The 19,072-nt window shown below is 39.0% G+C and overlaps 1 long non-coding RNA gene across 1 annotated transcript in view; it reads left to right on the top strand.

The window, feature by feature from the left end:
* Window positions 1-19,072, top strand: part of LOC134292432 (uncharacterized) — a 97,244-nt gene that overhangs the window by 72,648 nt on the left and 5,524 nt on the right. The window contains exon 3 of the long non-coding RNA XR_009999668.1: window positions 18,931-19,016. This is a non-coding gene — a long non-coding RNA (uncharacterized LOC134292432). The remainder of the gene's footprint in view (window positions 1-18,930; window positions 19,017-19,072) is intronic.

Consider the following 19,072-nt stretch of genomic DNA (forward strand, 5'->3'; position numbering starts at 1 on the left):
TCTTTTTTTCCTGAGATTTCCCTTCAGCTCATCTGCCAGGATGGGTGTCCTGCTTGATGTTGCCAGCATTTAAGGTCACACAGATCCCAACAAATGGGATTTGTATAAATCCCTGCTCTTTCTTTTTGCATTTTCCTAATACAGGATCCCATGCCTTTTATTAAGCTTGACACTTCCAAGAACTTGCATCTGTTCCTTGCAGAAATATTTCCCTGTGTAATACCTTAATACAGGCCCTTCAAATGAGGTTATTTTTTAGTATGATAACTTCACAATTGTCATGCAACTGCTGCACAAAATATGTAGGCATTACTCCAAATGTAGTACTATGTCACTTGGAAACAAAGTACTTCTGTGTGTCACATGAATTTGTGCAATTTAAAGCCAAAGTAGACATTTTAAAATAAAAGACAGCCTTTTGTTAAATTTTCTAAATTTTAGAAGATTTTTTAAAACATAGAGTGGTTCTGGAGCTGTTATTTTATTTTTGTATCTTCAATGCTTTGAATCCTTTTTTAAGTAGCACCATCTTAACTGGCTATATGATGTGCAAAATTATTGTTAGTCCCAATAAGTCGGATCAAATTTGTACTTACAACGAGATATCCAACACATGGGGCGTGGCCCGTGCCAAAAATCTAAGAAACGAAACTTACCCAAAACCTTTTCGTTTGAATTTTGTAAACCTTGAAGGCCTCCCAAAGTCAGCTTCATTTTCAGTGCAAGCAAGCAAAGCAAAGCCAAAAAGGCTGCCATTCCTCTTTAAATTAATGGCCTCTTGCCATTAGGAGAGGGAAGCAACAGGGAAATGTAGTTTGTGAAGGCAAGAGGCCCTATGCTAGAGAATTCAAAAGGTCATTCCCTAAACTACATTTCCCAGAATTCTGCTCAGCCTCAGAAATCCCCAATCAGGATAGGGAAGAAATTTGTCCGTGGCAGCAGCCAGTCACAGTTCCAATAAATTGTTGAATCTGCAAAGAGGAGGACTGACTGATACTTCTAGTAAGTAAATTCCTGTGCTGGGCTGGGGAAAAAAATCCCTAAATTGAAGTTATATTGGTTAATATGAGAGACATTCAATAAGACATCTGCTGTGGCTTTAAACATGTAATTTTTTTAAAAAAAAAATCTCTAAAATTAATAGATATATGAATATTTCTGAATGTTGGGGGGAATGCTACCCTGTTATGTTGTGTCATTGTATTGAAAATTCAAGGAGATAGCTCTTGAATTATTTTTTAAAAATGTTTTTGTCAAAGCTTTAAAAATTCCCTAAAATCAGTAGATGCGTGGACATTTCTGAAAGTTTGGGGGGGGGATGTCATTGTATAGGAAATTCAAGGAGGTAGTTCTTGTAGCTTTTTTAAAAAATGTTGTTTATAAAATTTTTGAAAATTCCTCAAATCTCAGTGGATAAGTGAAACATTTTGAAACTTGATGGGCTAAAAGTGCTAAATGTGTTCTACCACTTTAGCAAATTGTACCCCAATAGCTGTAAAAATTAGGGAGAAAGGAGTCCCTGAAGTTTATTCACTTGCACAATAACTATAACAAAAAGTAACGAAATTTCGATGCTCTTGTTATAGTAACAAAATTTTCACTAACAATACTTTAGAAACATTTTAGAAACAAAACACTGGTGCCCCCTAATTTATTTTCTTTAACCTTGGCTTCCATATTTGGACTAGAGCTGCATATGAAATAGATGGATAGATAGATGATAGATAGATCCCAAGGCCTGTTGTGGATACCTGAAAGGATGGATAATAGGAAACCCTAAATATTGACTATATTTGATAGAATCATACCAAATAATTGCACTGGATAACCTAGAGAGACCTGGGGGAAAATTGTTTTGGGGCATGGGTGAGTGAAACTATGCATATCAAATTCAGTTATAAGTGTGTATCATGTTGTAGATAGATAGGAAAAGCATGGTGTTAGAATATTTGCATCAAATACAGGAACTAGAACAAATATGGAGAATACAACTCTTCTCCATATTTTCTTATCCTGTAGGTTGGTTGGTTATGAATTATCCTCTACTTGAAGGTCTAATGGACAGCACTCCACTATATGAGACTGCCTTCTATTTGAAGAGTTGTCCAGAAAAAAATCTAGTTTCAAAAAGTGAAAGGAGGCAACTTGAAGTCAGACATTAACAATCAGTATGAACATTTTCCCTAGAGAGCAGCCTGAAAAGACAGGCTCATGGGTCACTGGGTCACAATCCTTCCCACTATGAGGAGCACAATATTGTGCATAACTCTATATCTATGAGCACATGCATGTTTGATGAAATCTGTGTCCTCTGTTGTGCTCTGTAATGCATAAATGACCTTGATGGATTGAGAGGTGATAACTAAATGCTTATATTAAACAAAAGTCAGAACATCGTTGACCTGAAGCAAAGATTTGCACTAGGAGGGAGGACCCATTCAATATGTTTGGCAGTCAATTTGGAGCCGAATACACCCAAAATTACGCATGATACTCTGTAACCATGTTTTTCTTCAATTAATACCCTTCTTACCCAGCATTTCTTCTTTTAAAAAAATAAATTTTTATTGAAAACTTTTATCACAGAATGTGAAACACAATAACATTTACTCATAGTGAGGGGGGGGGGGGTGGAGAAGAGTAAAGTAAAGGTGACCATTGACCCAGACACAAACCTTACCCAGCATTTCTGTAAATGTCAAAGGAAGAGTGGTTGGGGATGTTGTGCTCAACATCTTTGCCTCTAACCTTGGATACAAAGGTCCTGTGTGAGACAGACAGAGAGAGAGAGAAAAAGAGAGATTAGCAAAATGGCCAGATAAAAGTGTCAAGCAGCTCTCCACTTTGCTCACACCTGAAATCTCTTGCAGATAGATACTTTTATTTTTTCTTTTGTGCTGAAGAAAAAATCATATTCTTTAACTATAGTATAAAATATTTATTTTAATCTATCAAAAGGAGAGTCAAAATGGCTTTCTAACTTTGTCCACTGTGTACAAATCTGCTGTGAAAACATTCCTTGCTCCTTTTCTGTCCATTGAAATACTAGACTGTCACATTCATACTGAAAATATTTGACTTAAAAATTGGGAATAGGTCAGTTCTTTCAGCATGTTTTAGTTTGGCTGCTGATATACACCTTATGATATTGACTTTTCTGTTTTTGTGCTTGCAATTATTCCTGTCACATTTGTCAGAAACCTACTACATAGTGGGTGTGAAACTGTCAAATACCTCATTTTGGTGGTGCCTTAGAAAACAAATTGCACTTTAGAAGGAAATCATATTGAAAAAATGTTTTTTTAGCCTACCTGTTGTGGGACCAACATTTTTTCTCTAAAGTGCCAATGATCTGTATCGTATTTGTGTCCAGTGGCTACACCTACTTTCCTACCTTCTACCTTCCTACCTTCCTCCCCCTTCCCCCTTTCCCCTTCCCCCTTCCCCCTTCCCCCTTCCCCCTTCCCCCTTCCCCCTTCCTTCCTCCTTCCTTCCTTCCTTCCTTCCTTCCTTTCTTCTTTCCTGAAATGCCAGCAGAGACCAGCAACTGGTGGCTCATAGACTAGGACCAGTCCACCACTTTGAGCAGCACTTGCCTAACCCATTCAGCAAGGTGACACAGAAACAAACATTCATCCGGATTAGTCTTTTATATGCTCTAAAGTCAAAGGCAAACTACGTATATTAAAACATCAAAACTTGCAATGTATTAGCATCCCAACAATAAAAGACTAAGACTGGTGTCTGGCATTTTCAAAGACTATTAAGCAGGCAACACCCAAGATAAACCTGTAATGGAATATGGGAGAAGTCTATGACGCGTTTAAAAACAATAATCGGTGAGACAGCTGCAGCTGTCTTTAGTCAAGAACTCTGAGAAGTAGTAATTTGAGTCTTCATGAGATAAAATTATGCCAGTAATGTAAGTATAGAGCTTACCTATAACCTCATAATCATTCAACTCTAAAGCTATTTGAGGAATTTAAATCAGCAGAGACTATGATGTAGAGAGGAGCTACACGTTCTAGGACTGTCCTGTTTTATGAAATACAAACTGTCCCTAACTCAGGGAATCTTCTTATCATGCGGAGTAAGAAGGCACAAGTCTTATTGCACTATCATTAAAATTGTTCCTATGGGACAGCTGATGGCAGAGAGCTCACCAGTGTTGGTTTGCAGAATGAATCACTATTTTGGACAGTGCTTTTGTGGACAGATATTTCTGTCATGACAGAATGTGATTTTCAGAACGTGCTTTGAATGTGATTTTCCTGCTTCTTGGCAAGCGGTTGGACTGGATGGCCTTTGAAGTCTCTTCCAACTCTATGATTCTATGATTCTGTGACAAGTGTCCCTTATTCATGGCCAACCCAATCACTGGGCAAGGTGAAAACTCTACCTCAGGCCGCAAATGCAGAGAGGCAAGTAAAGCAAGTTTTGGATTTACGTCCTGAACCCTTCTGGCTTTGTTTGAAGACAAAGCTATGTGTCACAAGGCCTACCTTGTTTCCCTAAAATGCCCTCAGCTACAATGTGGGAATGCCATTGTTATTATATACCTAGCAGTCAAGTTAGTTTCTTTGTGTAGGATGAGGGAAGAGATTGTCTCACCCTTCACCTTAGGCAGCTAAAGGTTCCCACTCAGATTATAAGAGTAAACTAAGATATAGATATCTTGGGCAGCAGAAAGACATAGTTAAAGGTCAATATTCCAGATGAAGGACATAATGTTCCTCTTGAACAACTTTATGAGCATCTTCTGAGAGGGTTGTTGTATGTTTTCCAGGCTGTATGGCCATGTTCCAGAAGTATTCTCTCCTGACGTTTCACCCACATCTATGGCAGGCATCCTCAAAAGTTGTGAGGTATGGAGAAACTAAGCAAGGAAGGTTTATATATCTTCCAAGTTTACCCTCTTTTCCAGGCTCCCATAGAGATCTATCAGTGTATACATTTTGCTGCAGCATATTTGTACTACAAACAGCATGGATGACTACGGAGACGGCAATAACTATTTTGTAATCTTCTTTCTCAGCATCACTAGGGGGGAAAAGCTGGTCAAGCTGGTTTTGAATACTCCTTGAGGAGACCTTCAAAAACAGTAGAGATTCAAAGTGGGATCAGTGGGGTTAAGATCTTCTTTTTGGTTTGTCAGGAAATAGATGCTTGGTGTCTGTTGTCCAGAAACCATTTTAAGTGAATGTTATTGTTTATTTATTTAGTCGCTTCCAACTCTTCGTGACCTCGTGGACCAACCCAAGCTAGAGCTCCTTGTCGGCCATCACCACCCCCAGCTCCTTCAAGTCAAGCCAGTCACTTCAAGGATACCATCTATCCATCTTGCCCTTGGTCAGCCCCTCTTCCTTTTTCCTTCCATTTTCCCCAGCATCATTCTCTACTCCAAGATTTCCTGTCTTCTCATGATGTGGCCAAAGTACTTCATCTTTGCCTCCAATATCCTTCCCTCTGGTGAGCAGTCGGGCACTATCTCCTGGAGTATTGATTGGTTGGATCTTCCTGCAGTCCAAGGCACTGTCAGAATTTTCTTCCAACACCACAGTTCAAAAGTGTCTCTCTTCCTTTGCTCAGCCTTCCTTATGTGAATGTATTGATTGGAATAATGACACCATTGATAGAGAGTGGTGGCTTCTTCTGACTGCAGAAAGAGGTGACTGGCTCAGGAAGAGACAGTGGACAGATTGAGAGTATCTATTATATCTCTGAATGGGAAAGTAATAGATTAGACAACACAAAAAGATAACACACCAGAGAGCGTTGTCAATCTCAATCTTTACTGCCACCTGTAGGCACATAATTGCTTGTGCAAGACAGTACATCTCTGTCTTTCCCACTTCCAACACTTCTGTCAGCATGAGTTACAGGAAATATGCAGAAAACAATGCAAACCAGCCGAAGCTTTGAAGGATCCAGGTAGGGATTAAGCCTGTGCATTATTGACAAACTCTAGCCAAAGCAAGGAATTACAGCAAAGACTCCTATAAGACTAGAAATGAGTAGACATAAAGCAAGAAGGGTTTATTTTGTGTTTAACTTGAAGCTCAGGATACTCCCAATGGAGTCAGGTACAAAATAGAAAGGGAAATGCCATTTAGAATTAAGCAACAAGATGCAAACACACTTTTCTTGGCCACAGGTAACTGGATTCTACAGGTGGGAAAAGCAAACCGTTTCACGTTCCTCCACATTCAGATTTTCTTACCTCTTTCCATCCTCATTCTTGAATATGATGAAATTTGTGAGTGTTGGGTGAATTCTTCGCAAATGAGTCAAATAATACCTCCCACATTTGCACCAGTCAAAATGAATGGGTGCAATTATTCCTAAAATAGCCATGCCGTACTGTTTCCCTTAGAGGATTTAAAATTGCAGAGACTCTTAGGGAAAAAGACCAGGAAACTGATTCACTCCTGGCATGGTTTAATACACAAGGAGTAAAACTGACACTTTTAACAACTGCACATTGAAGGTACTCAGATAAATTTGTCAGTTTCCATTTCTCTCACATTCAAATTTGGTCAGAGCAGTAAGGGAATGGTAATGTGTTGCTTCCAGTCCCAGTCACATACATTTGGAGAGTAGCCACCCCTTTTGGAAGATTTATGAATCATGTCTGAAAGGATTGACAAGCTAAATACAAAGACAACACTGCTGAGAACTTGTCCTGATTTGTTGATAGTGGGCTGTGAACCATGCTTAAGTATTTGCCAGGCAATCTTAACTTAAACAGGACTTTGAGAAAGTGAAAAAATTCCTAGATTTTGGGTCAGTCATTAATAAAAAAGGGGACTGCAGTCAAGAAATCAGAAGGCTAGGTCTTGGAAGAGAAGCTATGATAGAGTTGAACAAGGATGTAAAGATAAAGATATATTATCGAATGCTAAAATCAAGATTGTCCATGTCATCATATTTCCAATGTCTATGCATGGTTTTAAAAACTGGGCAGTGAAGAAAACTGATAGAAAAAGAAGCAAAAGAAGAACATTTGAAAGAGGAGTACATTACTTATCTCACAGCAGCAGTTTTAGGACTGGGTGGGAGCAGAGAGTTAGCCTTGGGGGTGTCCATAGGGCCAGGAAGCTTCTGGCATCTACATGGAAAGCGGAGAGCAAGCCAATGATTTTGAACTTCTGGTTTGAAATCATTGGCTGGATAAACCCAGCAAGGGCCCAGATGTAGTTTCCACTTTGGTCACCAACCGAAGCCTAGTATGGCATCTTCTGCAACAGGGACATGCATGCTGCAAGCAATGCAAATTAACATTAGGAGTAAACAGTCAGGCAAAACCTTGCTCTACTTTAAATACTAAACACAGAACTAATAAGGCTGCTGGGATGATTAACTACTGGCTATAAATTAGCCCAGCCTAGGCTATTCCATTGCTGTAGAGCAACAGCTTCCAATCTGATATTTTCAGTGAGCCCCTGGTGGTGGAGTGGGTTAAACCACTGAGCTGCTGATCTTGCTGACCAAAAGTTTGGTGGTTTGAATCTGGGGAACGGGGTGAGCTCCTGCTGTTAGCCCCATCATCTGCCAACCTAGTAGGTCAAAAACATGTAAATGTGAGTAGATCGATAGGTACCGCTCTGACGGGAAGGTAACAGCACTCCATGCATTCATGCTGGCCACATGACCTCAGAGATGTCTATGGACAATCCTGGCTCTTTGGTTTTGAAATGGAGATGAGCACCAACCCCCAGAGTCAGACACGACTAGACTTAACGTCAGGGGAAAAGCTTTACCTTTACCTAATGTGATGCGGAATGGTGCAATGAAAACTGGAACGACCTTGGACTATGATATTGGATTACGTGAATTTAAAATTGATTTTAATGTTTATTATTCTTTTAGTGGTTGGATTTTAATGTATAGAGTTATTTGCTGATGTATATTTGTATGGTTTCAAATTATTGCCGATATATATGTGAGCCACTCTGAATCCCCTTTGGGATGAGAAGGGCGGGGTACAAATATGGCAAATATATAAATAAATAAAAATTTCTGGCTGCCTGGCAGTCTGACCTTTAACATATGTTTTTGGACTAACATTTCCAGCAACTCCCCTCTTGGCTTTGAATTCTGCTCAGAATTGCTTTATCTCTTTGAAACTTGGACTGCCTCTACTATACTTCTGTTTATATCCTTGTGTAAGTTTTAGGATTACACTGGCATTCCCCTGTCAATTCCTGTGAACTGTAGATGCCTTTAATCGGGGCATTAGATGGCCTAGTGTCTGGTCAACTAGCCCTTGTGCTATCCTCTCATTAGGATTGCTCTGTAAACTAGGACATTCAGCAGCTCTCACCTTTGATGACACATTCTTGTCATTTTACAACAAGGTAAAGTTGCCAAAGTGGGCATCTTTCCACCAGACAAACTTACTCAATATTTGAAAAGGGAGGGTTATGTAGGCTTTGAGGAGACTACAGTATGTTAAGTGAATGAATGAGAGTGAAAGGGCCAATTTCAAGAGACCTGGAAGTCGCTCAAAGCTCTAGTATAAGAATGTTTGCAAAAAAAAATAACAACAAAAACCCCTGACATGAGAGACTTTGACATCAATGAGTGAAAAACTTTGGCAAGAAATAGGAACAGATGGCACCACAGACTGAGGGCTGGCATGCAACTATGGTGAGCAAGGACTCTGACAGCTCCAGAACAAATGTGGGTATAAGAGACCGAGTGTCATTGATGACCTTTCTGTTGATATCTTGCCAGGCTGTGATTGTCCTTTTCACACAACGGAGGGAATTTGATTCAAATTAATCCAAATAGATACCACAATTTGTGATCATTCTGAGTCAATTTTCATTATGAGTATATTTCAAATCATTTCCAACTTATTGTGACCCTAGGGTGAACCAATCACAAGATTTTCTTGGCAAGATTTGTTCAGTGACGGTTTGCCTTTGCTTTCCGTTGAGAACATTTTGGGGTTGTTGTTGGGTTGTTGTTCTGCCCCTGCAAGCTGTTTCAAGAGGTGTTCTTGTCTTACTGGGAACAGAGTTGATATACACAAAGGAATAGTTGATAAAAACTTTAATGGAACAATAAAAAAGTTCAACTCCCAACTCCTCCCGATCTAATAGCTCAAAATCTCTAAAAAGGAGTTAGAGGTTTGCTTTAAAGATGGTCTTTGATTACTTGTCTCCAGGAAATAATGCCTGGCTGCTCACTAGAGGGAAGGATATTAGAGGCAAAGATGAAGTACTTTGGCCACATAATGAGAAAACAGGAAAGCTTGGAAAAGATCGTGATGCTGGGGAAAATGGAAGTAAAAAGGAAGAGGGGCCGACCAAGGGCAAGATGGATGGATGTTACCCTTGAAGTGACTGGCTTGACCCTGAAGGAACTGGGGGTGGAGATGGCCAACATGGAGCTCTGGTCCATGAGGTCACGAAGAGTCGGAAGCGACTAAACGAATAAACAACAAGCTAAAGGGAAACATAGTTCAGGCCTTTGTGGAGGTACGACTATTGTTGTTTTGCATAACTGGACTAAATACAGTAAGTTGTCATACGTACTGATTGTTGGAATTCAATCCCACACTGCTCAAGTCTGCAGTCCTCAATGAGGAACAGTTAGTTTAGGAATAGGCTGAGGGAATCACTTTCCTGCAGACTCCTGAATGACAGTTGGAATATGTCTATTTGTTTTCTTCCCTCTCTTTCTGCTCCCATTCTGACTGGTTATGTAGAATGGATAATTTACAGGTGCATGTCTTTGTTTCAGATTTCTACTTTTTACATCCTAGTACAGTAGAGTCTCACTTATCCAACACTCGCTTATCCAACATTCTGGATTATCCAACACATTTTTGTAGTCAATGTTTTCAATATATCATGATATTTTGGTGCTAAATTCATAAATACAGTAATTACTACATAGCATTACTGCGTATTGAACTACTTTTTCTGCCAAATTTGTTGTCTAACATGATGTTTTGGTGCTTAATTTGTAAAATCATAACCTAATTTGATGTTTAATAGGCTTTTCCTTAATGCCTCCTTATTATCCAACATATTCGCTTATCCAACATTCTGCCGGCCCGTTTATGTTGGATAAGTGAGACTCTACTGTATATTGAAACCTCTCTCTGGTTGTGTGTGTCAGGAGAGATGTAGTGCTTGGAGATTTCCCCCTCTCTTTTGAGCCCTAGAAGAGATGGAGGTAAAGAGTAGCTCAGACCCAGTTCTTTATTAATAAGAAATTGTTATTATTTTGTAAATAAACCTTTTGTAATGTTTAAGATAGAACTCTGCGTCTTTGCCTCCTAAGCTCTAAATTCTTTTCCAACCATAACACTTCACGTTCTGCTTGCTGTGAGCTGAATGCTCAACTATAGGTATCCTGTTTGTATTTTGAATGCTCTGCTGTTTTGAGAGTTTTCCCTAACACTGATTTCAATAATACTAAAACATTTTCTTACTACAGATTGACTATCCTCTATATGGAATTCCAAAATACTAAAAAAATCCAAAATTGTCTGCATGGGTATGTGAGATAGTGACTCCTTTTTTGTGATGGTTCGGTGTATGAAAACTGTTTCATGCACAAAATTATCAAAATATTGGGTATAAAATTGCCTTCTGGCAGTGTGTATAAATTGTGCATGAAGCATAAATGAATGTTGTTTTTAAATTTGTGTCCTATCTCTAAGATCCCTCATTATATTTTTTGGAATTATTCTAAAATCTGAAAAAATCCAGACTCTTTCTAGTCCTAAGCAGCAATGCTCAATTGCAGTGTTGAAATCAGTGTGTATGGCAGCTTGTGGTTTTTCTCTCACTTATGCAAATATATATATAAATAAATATAGTGGGGTCAGATTTTGGACATTTGACTCCAAAGTTTGGACTGAAGGGTGATGTTTATCTGATTTTGTTTTGCGATGAACTCACCACTGAGAAAGAAACCAGATCCTTGCTGTTATATTTTCAATTGTGTCTGTGTTTTAATCATTTACTTCATATGGAACTAACAATTTGGGTCTGGGCCACTGCAACTGATCATAATGTGCCTCATTGTACCAGATCAAATGTATTTATGCAAACTACAAAAATGAAACGCAAGAAAATTGCCTTCATTAAGGTATAAACGAAACCATTTGCTGTACTGACAAAGACATTTTCAACCTGCTTTTGGCATATAAATGTATCTTTTATAGCCCATATTGGCATGCATGATTCTTGCCTTTCAATTATGAATGCCTTGGGGTGACCAAGCAAGCAATAACTCCAGCTGCTGCTGACAGAAGACGATGCTGAAAGGACTACATTATATTGCTCTGATGGATGTATATTCCCAATATGCTAAATATCCTCTATGTCAGTGACATCTGCAACAGCAGGAATTTTGAAATTAGGTCAGGTATATTGATAGACTGGAGAATAAGATGGATGGAGAGGATTAAGTAATATGTAAATATGCATCTGGGTCAAACTGTGCATGCAATGGACCATAACACAAGCTATTTCACAGTTTCAGCACTCCTTTGGCATGTGAGGCCAACCTTTTGCAAGTGGGATCATAGTATCAGCACTCTGTGGGAGTGGGCAGCCTAGCTACCTATTGCCCGTGAATGTTTCCATCACTCCAAAAAAGGAAGCAAATACTAACCAGGCCTTGGTAGAGCTGGTTGATTTTTAAATACAGTGTTCCCTCACTACTTTGCGGTTCACTTTTTGCAGATTTCCTGTTTTGTAGTTTTTCAATAAACTCTAAAAGACTATTATAAATCATAAAAAATTACAATTTACAGCCTAAGGAAGGGAGGAAGGAGAAGCCAAAGGGGGAGAAAAGGAGCCCAAGTAGCAACGGGAGGAGAAGGAGGTGATTTATCAACACAAAATTTGTTGATAAAGACTTAAAATAGTGTATGACTACTAAAATAATGTATAAATATTAAAATAAATATAGTGTCCCTACTTCGTGGATTTTCACTTATTGTGGGTGGTCCTGGAACCTAACCCCAGCGATAAGTGAGGGAACACTGTATGAACAACGTAGCAGAGATACTACGAAATGGGTGGCTGGGATAGGAGGTTGAAAAATCCAAAAGCATTCTTCATAATCTTTGGCAAAATTTAATAACACCAAAGCAAATCATTAAAAAAAATTGCCACTCTGAATCTTTTGCTTCTGTTTACCAAGTGTGTGTTTGTGAAAGAGTAAATAAAAATACATATTCATGCTCAAACCACCTCTAAATGCTTCAAACATTTGCAAATCTGCACATTTAGTCAAGGTTCAAGGCCCTTGTTAAAACAGCAGTGAGACTTTAAAAAAGTAAATAAAGGTACTGAAACATCTGTTGTTTTGCTGCAGAAAATGAGCACGGCTATCTCTCTGGGAGTAGTGAGGTACATAGAGTTCAGTGAGTTCCTACACACTGAAGCCAAGAGCCTATTCAGTCCCAGTAGAGCAGAAAGCTCCACTGCCTTGGTTACACTGTCGCCTCCCATGCCTCTATACAGAGTCAGTTATTTCCTCAATGCCTAAGTCCATAGGCAGTATGAGAGTTAAGCATTATGTGAGAGGTGATTTTGGAAATTGTCTTTCCCTTGGCAGATATTATTTTCCAGATCACTTGTTCAATTTCCAAACAAACTTTTCATTCTAGGGGGATTGGGGATGGCTTTTTCTCCCATTTCTGAAAGAATCATAATCACTTCTGAACACACCACAAATTATGTTGTTTTAACATAGGAAGAGATTGGAAAATGTTGTGGTTATCCTGCTTTTTCTTTTGTAAAAGCAACTCAAAGTGGTTTTAAAAGAGACTCAAAGAATCTCGCTGCCAGTATGGCTATTGGTCACATTATCTGAGTGTTTCTGGCGATTATAATTTTTAACAAACATTTTCCAGACTACTGCAGTAAAATTGGATGTTTTTCCCTAGATCAAACAAAAGTTTAGTGCAGAAATGTCCAAGCTGCTGGAGTTTGGGTAGCAATCTTTTGTCCACCATACTCATTAGGAGCACCTCCCTCGAAACAAAGTTACTGGTGGCCAGTATTCTAATATTTTGAGTCAAAACAAGGTGCAATGGGAGGCTGTATCATCTTTTAAAAGGAAATGTGCTACTTCTGGAGCTTTCGGGAGTTGGAATCCTAATTTCCCAATCATTTGGAATGTATCAAAGTGGATAAGGAGCCAGAAATGGCCCTAGGGCAGTGTTTCTCAACCTGGGGGTCGGGACACCTTAGGGCAATGATGGGCAACCTTTTGCACTTGATGTGTCAAAATTCACCAAAAAACCTAGCATGACTTGGGTGGTGTGTCACTTTGAGAAAAAAAACCCATAATTTCACAGTATATATAGTTCAAATAACAAAAGTATATAATTGTAATATATAACTGTATTTAATAAATCAAAAACTACTACCATTGTTTCCATGTACAACAATCTATGGTACCTCTTGCAGTTTCCACGCTGATTTCTCTCTATTGTAGTTTCGATGTAGTCATGAATAATGAATAATATAATAATAATATAATAATATACTACAATAATAATAGAATAATATATAATGTAATGTGCATAATTCCCATGGAGTAAACAACAAAACCACTGGCCCAAATCACACCGAATTTGGTCACAAAAGACATTAGTCATCCAATCAATCTGCAAGTGGCAGCGTGGCAGCAAAAATGGCTAGGAATGTCAGTGCTGACACGCGGGTCATAGGTTGGCCATCACTGCCTTAGTGGGTTGTGAGTGGGGTGTCAGAGGGGTCACCAAAGACTATCAGCAAACACATATTTCTGATGATCTTGGGAACCCCTTTGGCAGAGAAGACTGAAGAACTTTCTACCTGTCCTTCTCTTCCTTTTTGGAAACATTTGTGTATTTGTGCCAAATTTGGTCCAGATCCATCAGTTGGGTGCACATTGCTCTGTTGATGTGGGTGAATTATAACTTCCAACCTCTATGGTCAATCCCCTTGAAATCCCATCAGTATTCAAAGTTTGGCATATCGGGTAGATGTGGCATGTTTACTAGTTCTATCATCAGTTTGGTACAGGATACTCTTTGAGTGTTGGTGAACTACAACTTCCAGAATTCAAAAACATCTCCCCATCCTCACCCCACGAGTATTCATTGTTGGTCATGTAGGTAGTGTGCCAAGTTTGGTGATGATCCATTGTGGGCTGGGTTCGGAGTGCTCTTTGATTGTAAGTTAACTATAAATCCCAGCAACTACAACTCCCAAATGACAAAATCAATCCCCCCAACCCCACCATATCAAGTATCTGTGCCGAATTTTGTCCAGTGAGTGAAAATACATCCTGCATATCAGATATTTACATTACAACTCATAACAGTAGCAAAATTACAGTTAAGAAGTAGCAATGAAAATAATTTTATGGTTGGGGAATTGTATTAAGGGGTCACAGCATTAGGAAGCTTGAGAACCACTGCCGTAGGGGGTGCATAAGACCCCTGGGCCACAGGATTTCTCTTACTGATTTGGTATGATGCTTGGGTTAAACTTTAGACACAGCTTGCCAATCCACATGACAAAAACGAGTCTCAGTAAATCCAACAATGTTCTAGTTTTCACTATTCAAAATAGCATATTAAGCAAAATGTTTGACTATCTATTGCTTTCAGAAAGGTTTAATTAATGTCAGGCAGGTTGATATAAATCCCATAGCACTTACCACCTCAGCACTAGTATTCAGACTAAATGAATAATAATAATAAAAATTAGGAAGGGAAATCATGCTGATTAAGTGTTCTCCTGTTTGGTAGCTTCTCTTATAAAACTAATTAGCTTTTCTTTATTGCCATAATAGTTAGAATATTATTTTAAAAAACCACTTGGAGTAACAAAATTATAAGTATTATTTTTCTAATTACTCCATTCTATGTCAAGTTGTTCATGAGGACATACATATTTCTGTCACTGAAGTATTTCCCTTCATTAGACTCTATCTAATATATCTCTGAAAAGATGAAAGCAGATGAGCAATTACTATGGTGCTTCAGAATATTCCATATTCAGTAAGTATGACAATGTTTCTACTATTGTGAGAAAGTTAAGGGCAAGGTGATTATGGAGGATGGGGAGAGGGGTTAAACAATATGCAATGGGGAGGATTTTCTCAAATTATCAGAGGTTTCTATTTCTGCTGCCACCAAATTTGTAGAGGATTCGAACTCGCTACTTATATCGAATGATGCCACCAATGCTTTATTCAGGATGTTTGAGAGTGAGAGACGCGTGACAGTTTATATGAGAAGAAACAAGAAATTGTAGTTTATTTGTAGTTTGAATAGTAAATATGTGTAATGGTTTCATTAACATTAATGTACATATGACTTGGTTTCTGTGTAAATGTGTTCCTTCACCAAGGAAACACAAACAGGACAATGTACTTTTAAATCCACTTCTCCTGGGATTTGAACAGCAGTGCTCTAGACCCTAGAGCTCCCTAATATAGGTCTTAGCATTTTCTTTTTAAAAGGTTTTCCCTGTATTTCCTCAAAGAGACTTCCTTCTCAAAACACAGTTTCCAACTGACTGAATGCCAAAGACCAACTCCTAACTGACTGACTTTCAAAAACTAAGTGCTCACTGACAGAATTCCAAACTCCCGACTGCTAATTGAAAAAGAATTCCTGGCTCCAACTGTCACTTTGGCTCTGCCCATCTCCAGTTGCTAAGCAACTTCTCATTTGCATTCAGCCAATCAGATTGCACCTATGGTTGACTGCTCCTCCCCCTTGCTCTGCCAGGCCTACAAAATGGCCACTCATCAGCCCTTCCTACAAAATGGTTGCAAATCAGTCCTGCGAAGTGGGCCACCCACCAAACTTGTAAGGTAGGCCTGACCCATTACAGTGATGCTTCTCCCAACAAAAGGGTAGAGACAATTGCTGAACTATTTCTTACATATATTCCACATGGGACATTTTGAAACAGTGATTATAGGATAACAGGGCATCTATTTTTACCCCAGATACATAATTATATCCTTGAATTTCAGAATCATATATGTGCATGAGAGTGACTTGGTTTGTTTTGTGTAATGAGAACCTTACTTGTTCCAAGTATGTTTTGGGGAGATCTTATCCTGTGTCTTATCATAGAGTGACTACTCAGAATACCAGTGCTTCCCCACATGTCCCAATGAAGGCAAACCTCAAAATGAATTCTGATTTGTGTATGTGCAGTGACTTTAAAGCAGGGGTCCCCAAACCTTTTAAACGGGGGGCCAGTTCACGATCCTTCGGACCATTGGAGGGCTGGACTATAGTTGGCCACCAAGCAATAATAATAATAATAATAATAATAATAATAATAATAATAATAATAATAAAAAAGAGGGTTAGAGGAGACCCTTTGGGCCATTGAGTCCAACCCCCTTCTGCCTTTGTGCACCAAAAGCACAAGCAAAGTACCCCTGACAGATGGCCTCCCCACCTCAATGTTAATAATAATAGTAATAGTAATAATAACAACAGTAATAAAGAGGGTTGGAAGAGACCCCTTGGGCCATTTAGTCCAATCCCCTTCTGCCTTTGTGCACCAAAAGCACAAGCAAAGCACCCCTGACAGATGGCTTCCCAGCCTCAATGTTGTCAGTAATAATAATAACAACAACAACAACAACAACAACAACAGAGTGTTGGAAGAGACCCCTTGGGCCATTTAGTCCAACCTCTTCTGCCTTTGTGTATCAAAAGCACAAGCAAAGCACCCCTCACAGATGGCCTCCCAGCCTCAATGTTTAATAATAATAACAATAATAACAATAATAATAATAATAATAATAATAATAATGAGAAGAGGAGAACCCTTGGGTCATTTAGCCCAACCCCCTTCTGCCTTTGTGCCGTGGGGGCCGGATAAATGGCTTCGATGGGCCACATGGCCTTAGTTTCGATGGGCTACATGGCCTTACTTTAAAGCCTGAGATCCCACCACCATCCAGTCTTAGCTGGACCAAGGAGATCACTGGCTCAAGACAAAGGAGTTTATATCTGTGTTATACTTGAACACATATTGGTATGCCAAAAGGTCAATCGTGAGGGGACTGGACTATGGAGAGAGTTGCTACTAAATGCCTTTGGATTCACCTTGCCATCTGGAGCAGACCATTTATTTTATGTAAGTCCTGAAAGTAGTGGAAAACATTCTTAGGGGATCAGTGTTGATCCTTTCATAAGCCTTAGCAGAAATATGGGACCTGAAGAAAATTCTTCAGGTTTAATGTGTGCCTCGACTTATCCATGGTCATATCAAAATCCATCATTTCGGCCACCTAATCTGTCCTTGACATGAGGTCAGCTCATATGCCCTCTAGGGGACATTTGGGAGCAAACAAAGATTTTTCTTTTTTAGAGAGGAATGAGATGAGGATGTGTGGCCCTATAAGGTCTTGGGGGAAGGGGGAGAGTGAGATAATTTAGCCCACAGATTCTTACAGTTGTTCATCCTGGTTGTGGCCAAGAAATATTTGCATTAGGATTGCAATGCATGGAAGTTGGTCCAGATTGCCCCTCTGTCTTGTGATACTGTTATCAGGGTTACTTTGTTGTGACTGAGTCTCATTCAGCTCATGACAATCATGTCTTTTACTTATGCATGTACTTGAATATCCTGAACAGCAACAAAACCTTTGAATTCTTTAAGCTTTGAATCAAAAGCCCCCTGGAGGGGAACAAAGAGATCATGAGAAAGAAGTCACTTCTAGTCAATAATCCATGGGAAACATGTTCTTTTGAATACATCTTTCTGCTTGAGCAGTATTATCCCCATTACACTTGATCAGAAAAAGTCTATACAATTCATCTGAAAGATAATATGCTTTGAACTGTGGCTTTCAAGTTGTAATTGTTAGCATGCAGGTGGCAACTGATAGCTGTCTTGTTTTTTTTTTTTTTTTTTTTAAAAACTGAATTCATTATAGAATGGAAGTTCTTGTCAGATTTGGGAATAATGGTGGTGTAAAGCAAATAGTAGAGGAAATGTGTTGTAGACAAATTGCATCTAAATCCAAACCCATCATTCTGATGGGTTTATTAGGCCAACTGAAAGGTGTAAAAGGCATCATACTAGCTTTCAAAAGTTTATTGGCTTCTTCAGCAGACAAAGAGGTTGGACATCATATGGGAAGGGGATGGACTGCGACAGTGCCAGTCACAGAGCAGCATCTTGATTTACAGACCATTTACACTGCAAATATATAGCACTTGCACACACTTTAACTGCCATGGTGCCATGCTGTAGAATTGGATTTGCAGTTTTTTTGTGGCACCAACATTTTTTGACAGAGAAGAATAACTATCCTACAAAACTACAGATCCCAGAATTCCGTACGTTACCAGCCTTGCTCAGTAGATCCAACCATATGTGTTTACCTCTCGTGATGTCAGCTCCATCAGTCAATGCAGAAATTTTCAAAGGGGTGGCTATATTATTCTATTATTGAAGGGGCGTAACCTTTTAAAAAGAGCTGGGCCCAAATAGCAAAGTCCCAAATCCAAATCTCACAAAATTATTATGCATAGATTATAACATCACCAAAAAAAGGTCTTGTGGCACTTCTAAGACTAACAGATTTATTTCTCTATAGACTTTTGTGGATTGAAACCCTTGAAACATTATGTTTCAATACGTTTAGAGGTGGCACAAGTCTCCTTTTTGTTATATAATAACATTTATTTATTTATGATTCTGAAGTAGTTTTCCTGTTGTTACCACAACCTTAAAGTAGGTCAACACAACCTACGACCAAGCAAAACACTGACAATCAGGTATATAGTGATATCTTTCCAGACACCTGCAATCTTCCTTTTCTTCTGGTTGCTTCTCAGCTGAGGACAAGGATGAGAACACATACCTCAATTTTACCCAGGAAGTGTTTAGCTCATTTTTGGCTTATTCTTGTTCTCTCCAGAGGTATTGGATTACACTTCTCACGCTTCCCACATACCACCAGAGCATGGATGACCTGACAACTCTACAGAGGACTCGGATCTTTGGGTTAGTATGGTAATGTTCCTCACTATAGTGATATGTACTGTATTTTGGCTTCATGG

Source organism: Anolis carolinensis, chromosome 6, assembly GCF_035594765.1.
Source record: "Anolis carolinensis isolate JA03-04 chromosome 6, rAnoCar3.1.pri, whole genome shotgun sequence".
Taxonomy (NCBI): Eukaryota; Metazoa; Chordata; class Lepidosauria; order Squamata; family Dactyloidae; genus Anolis; species Anolis carolinensis.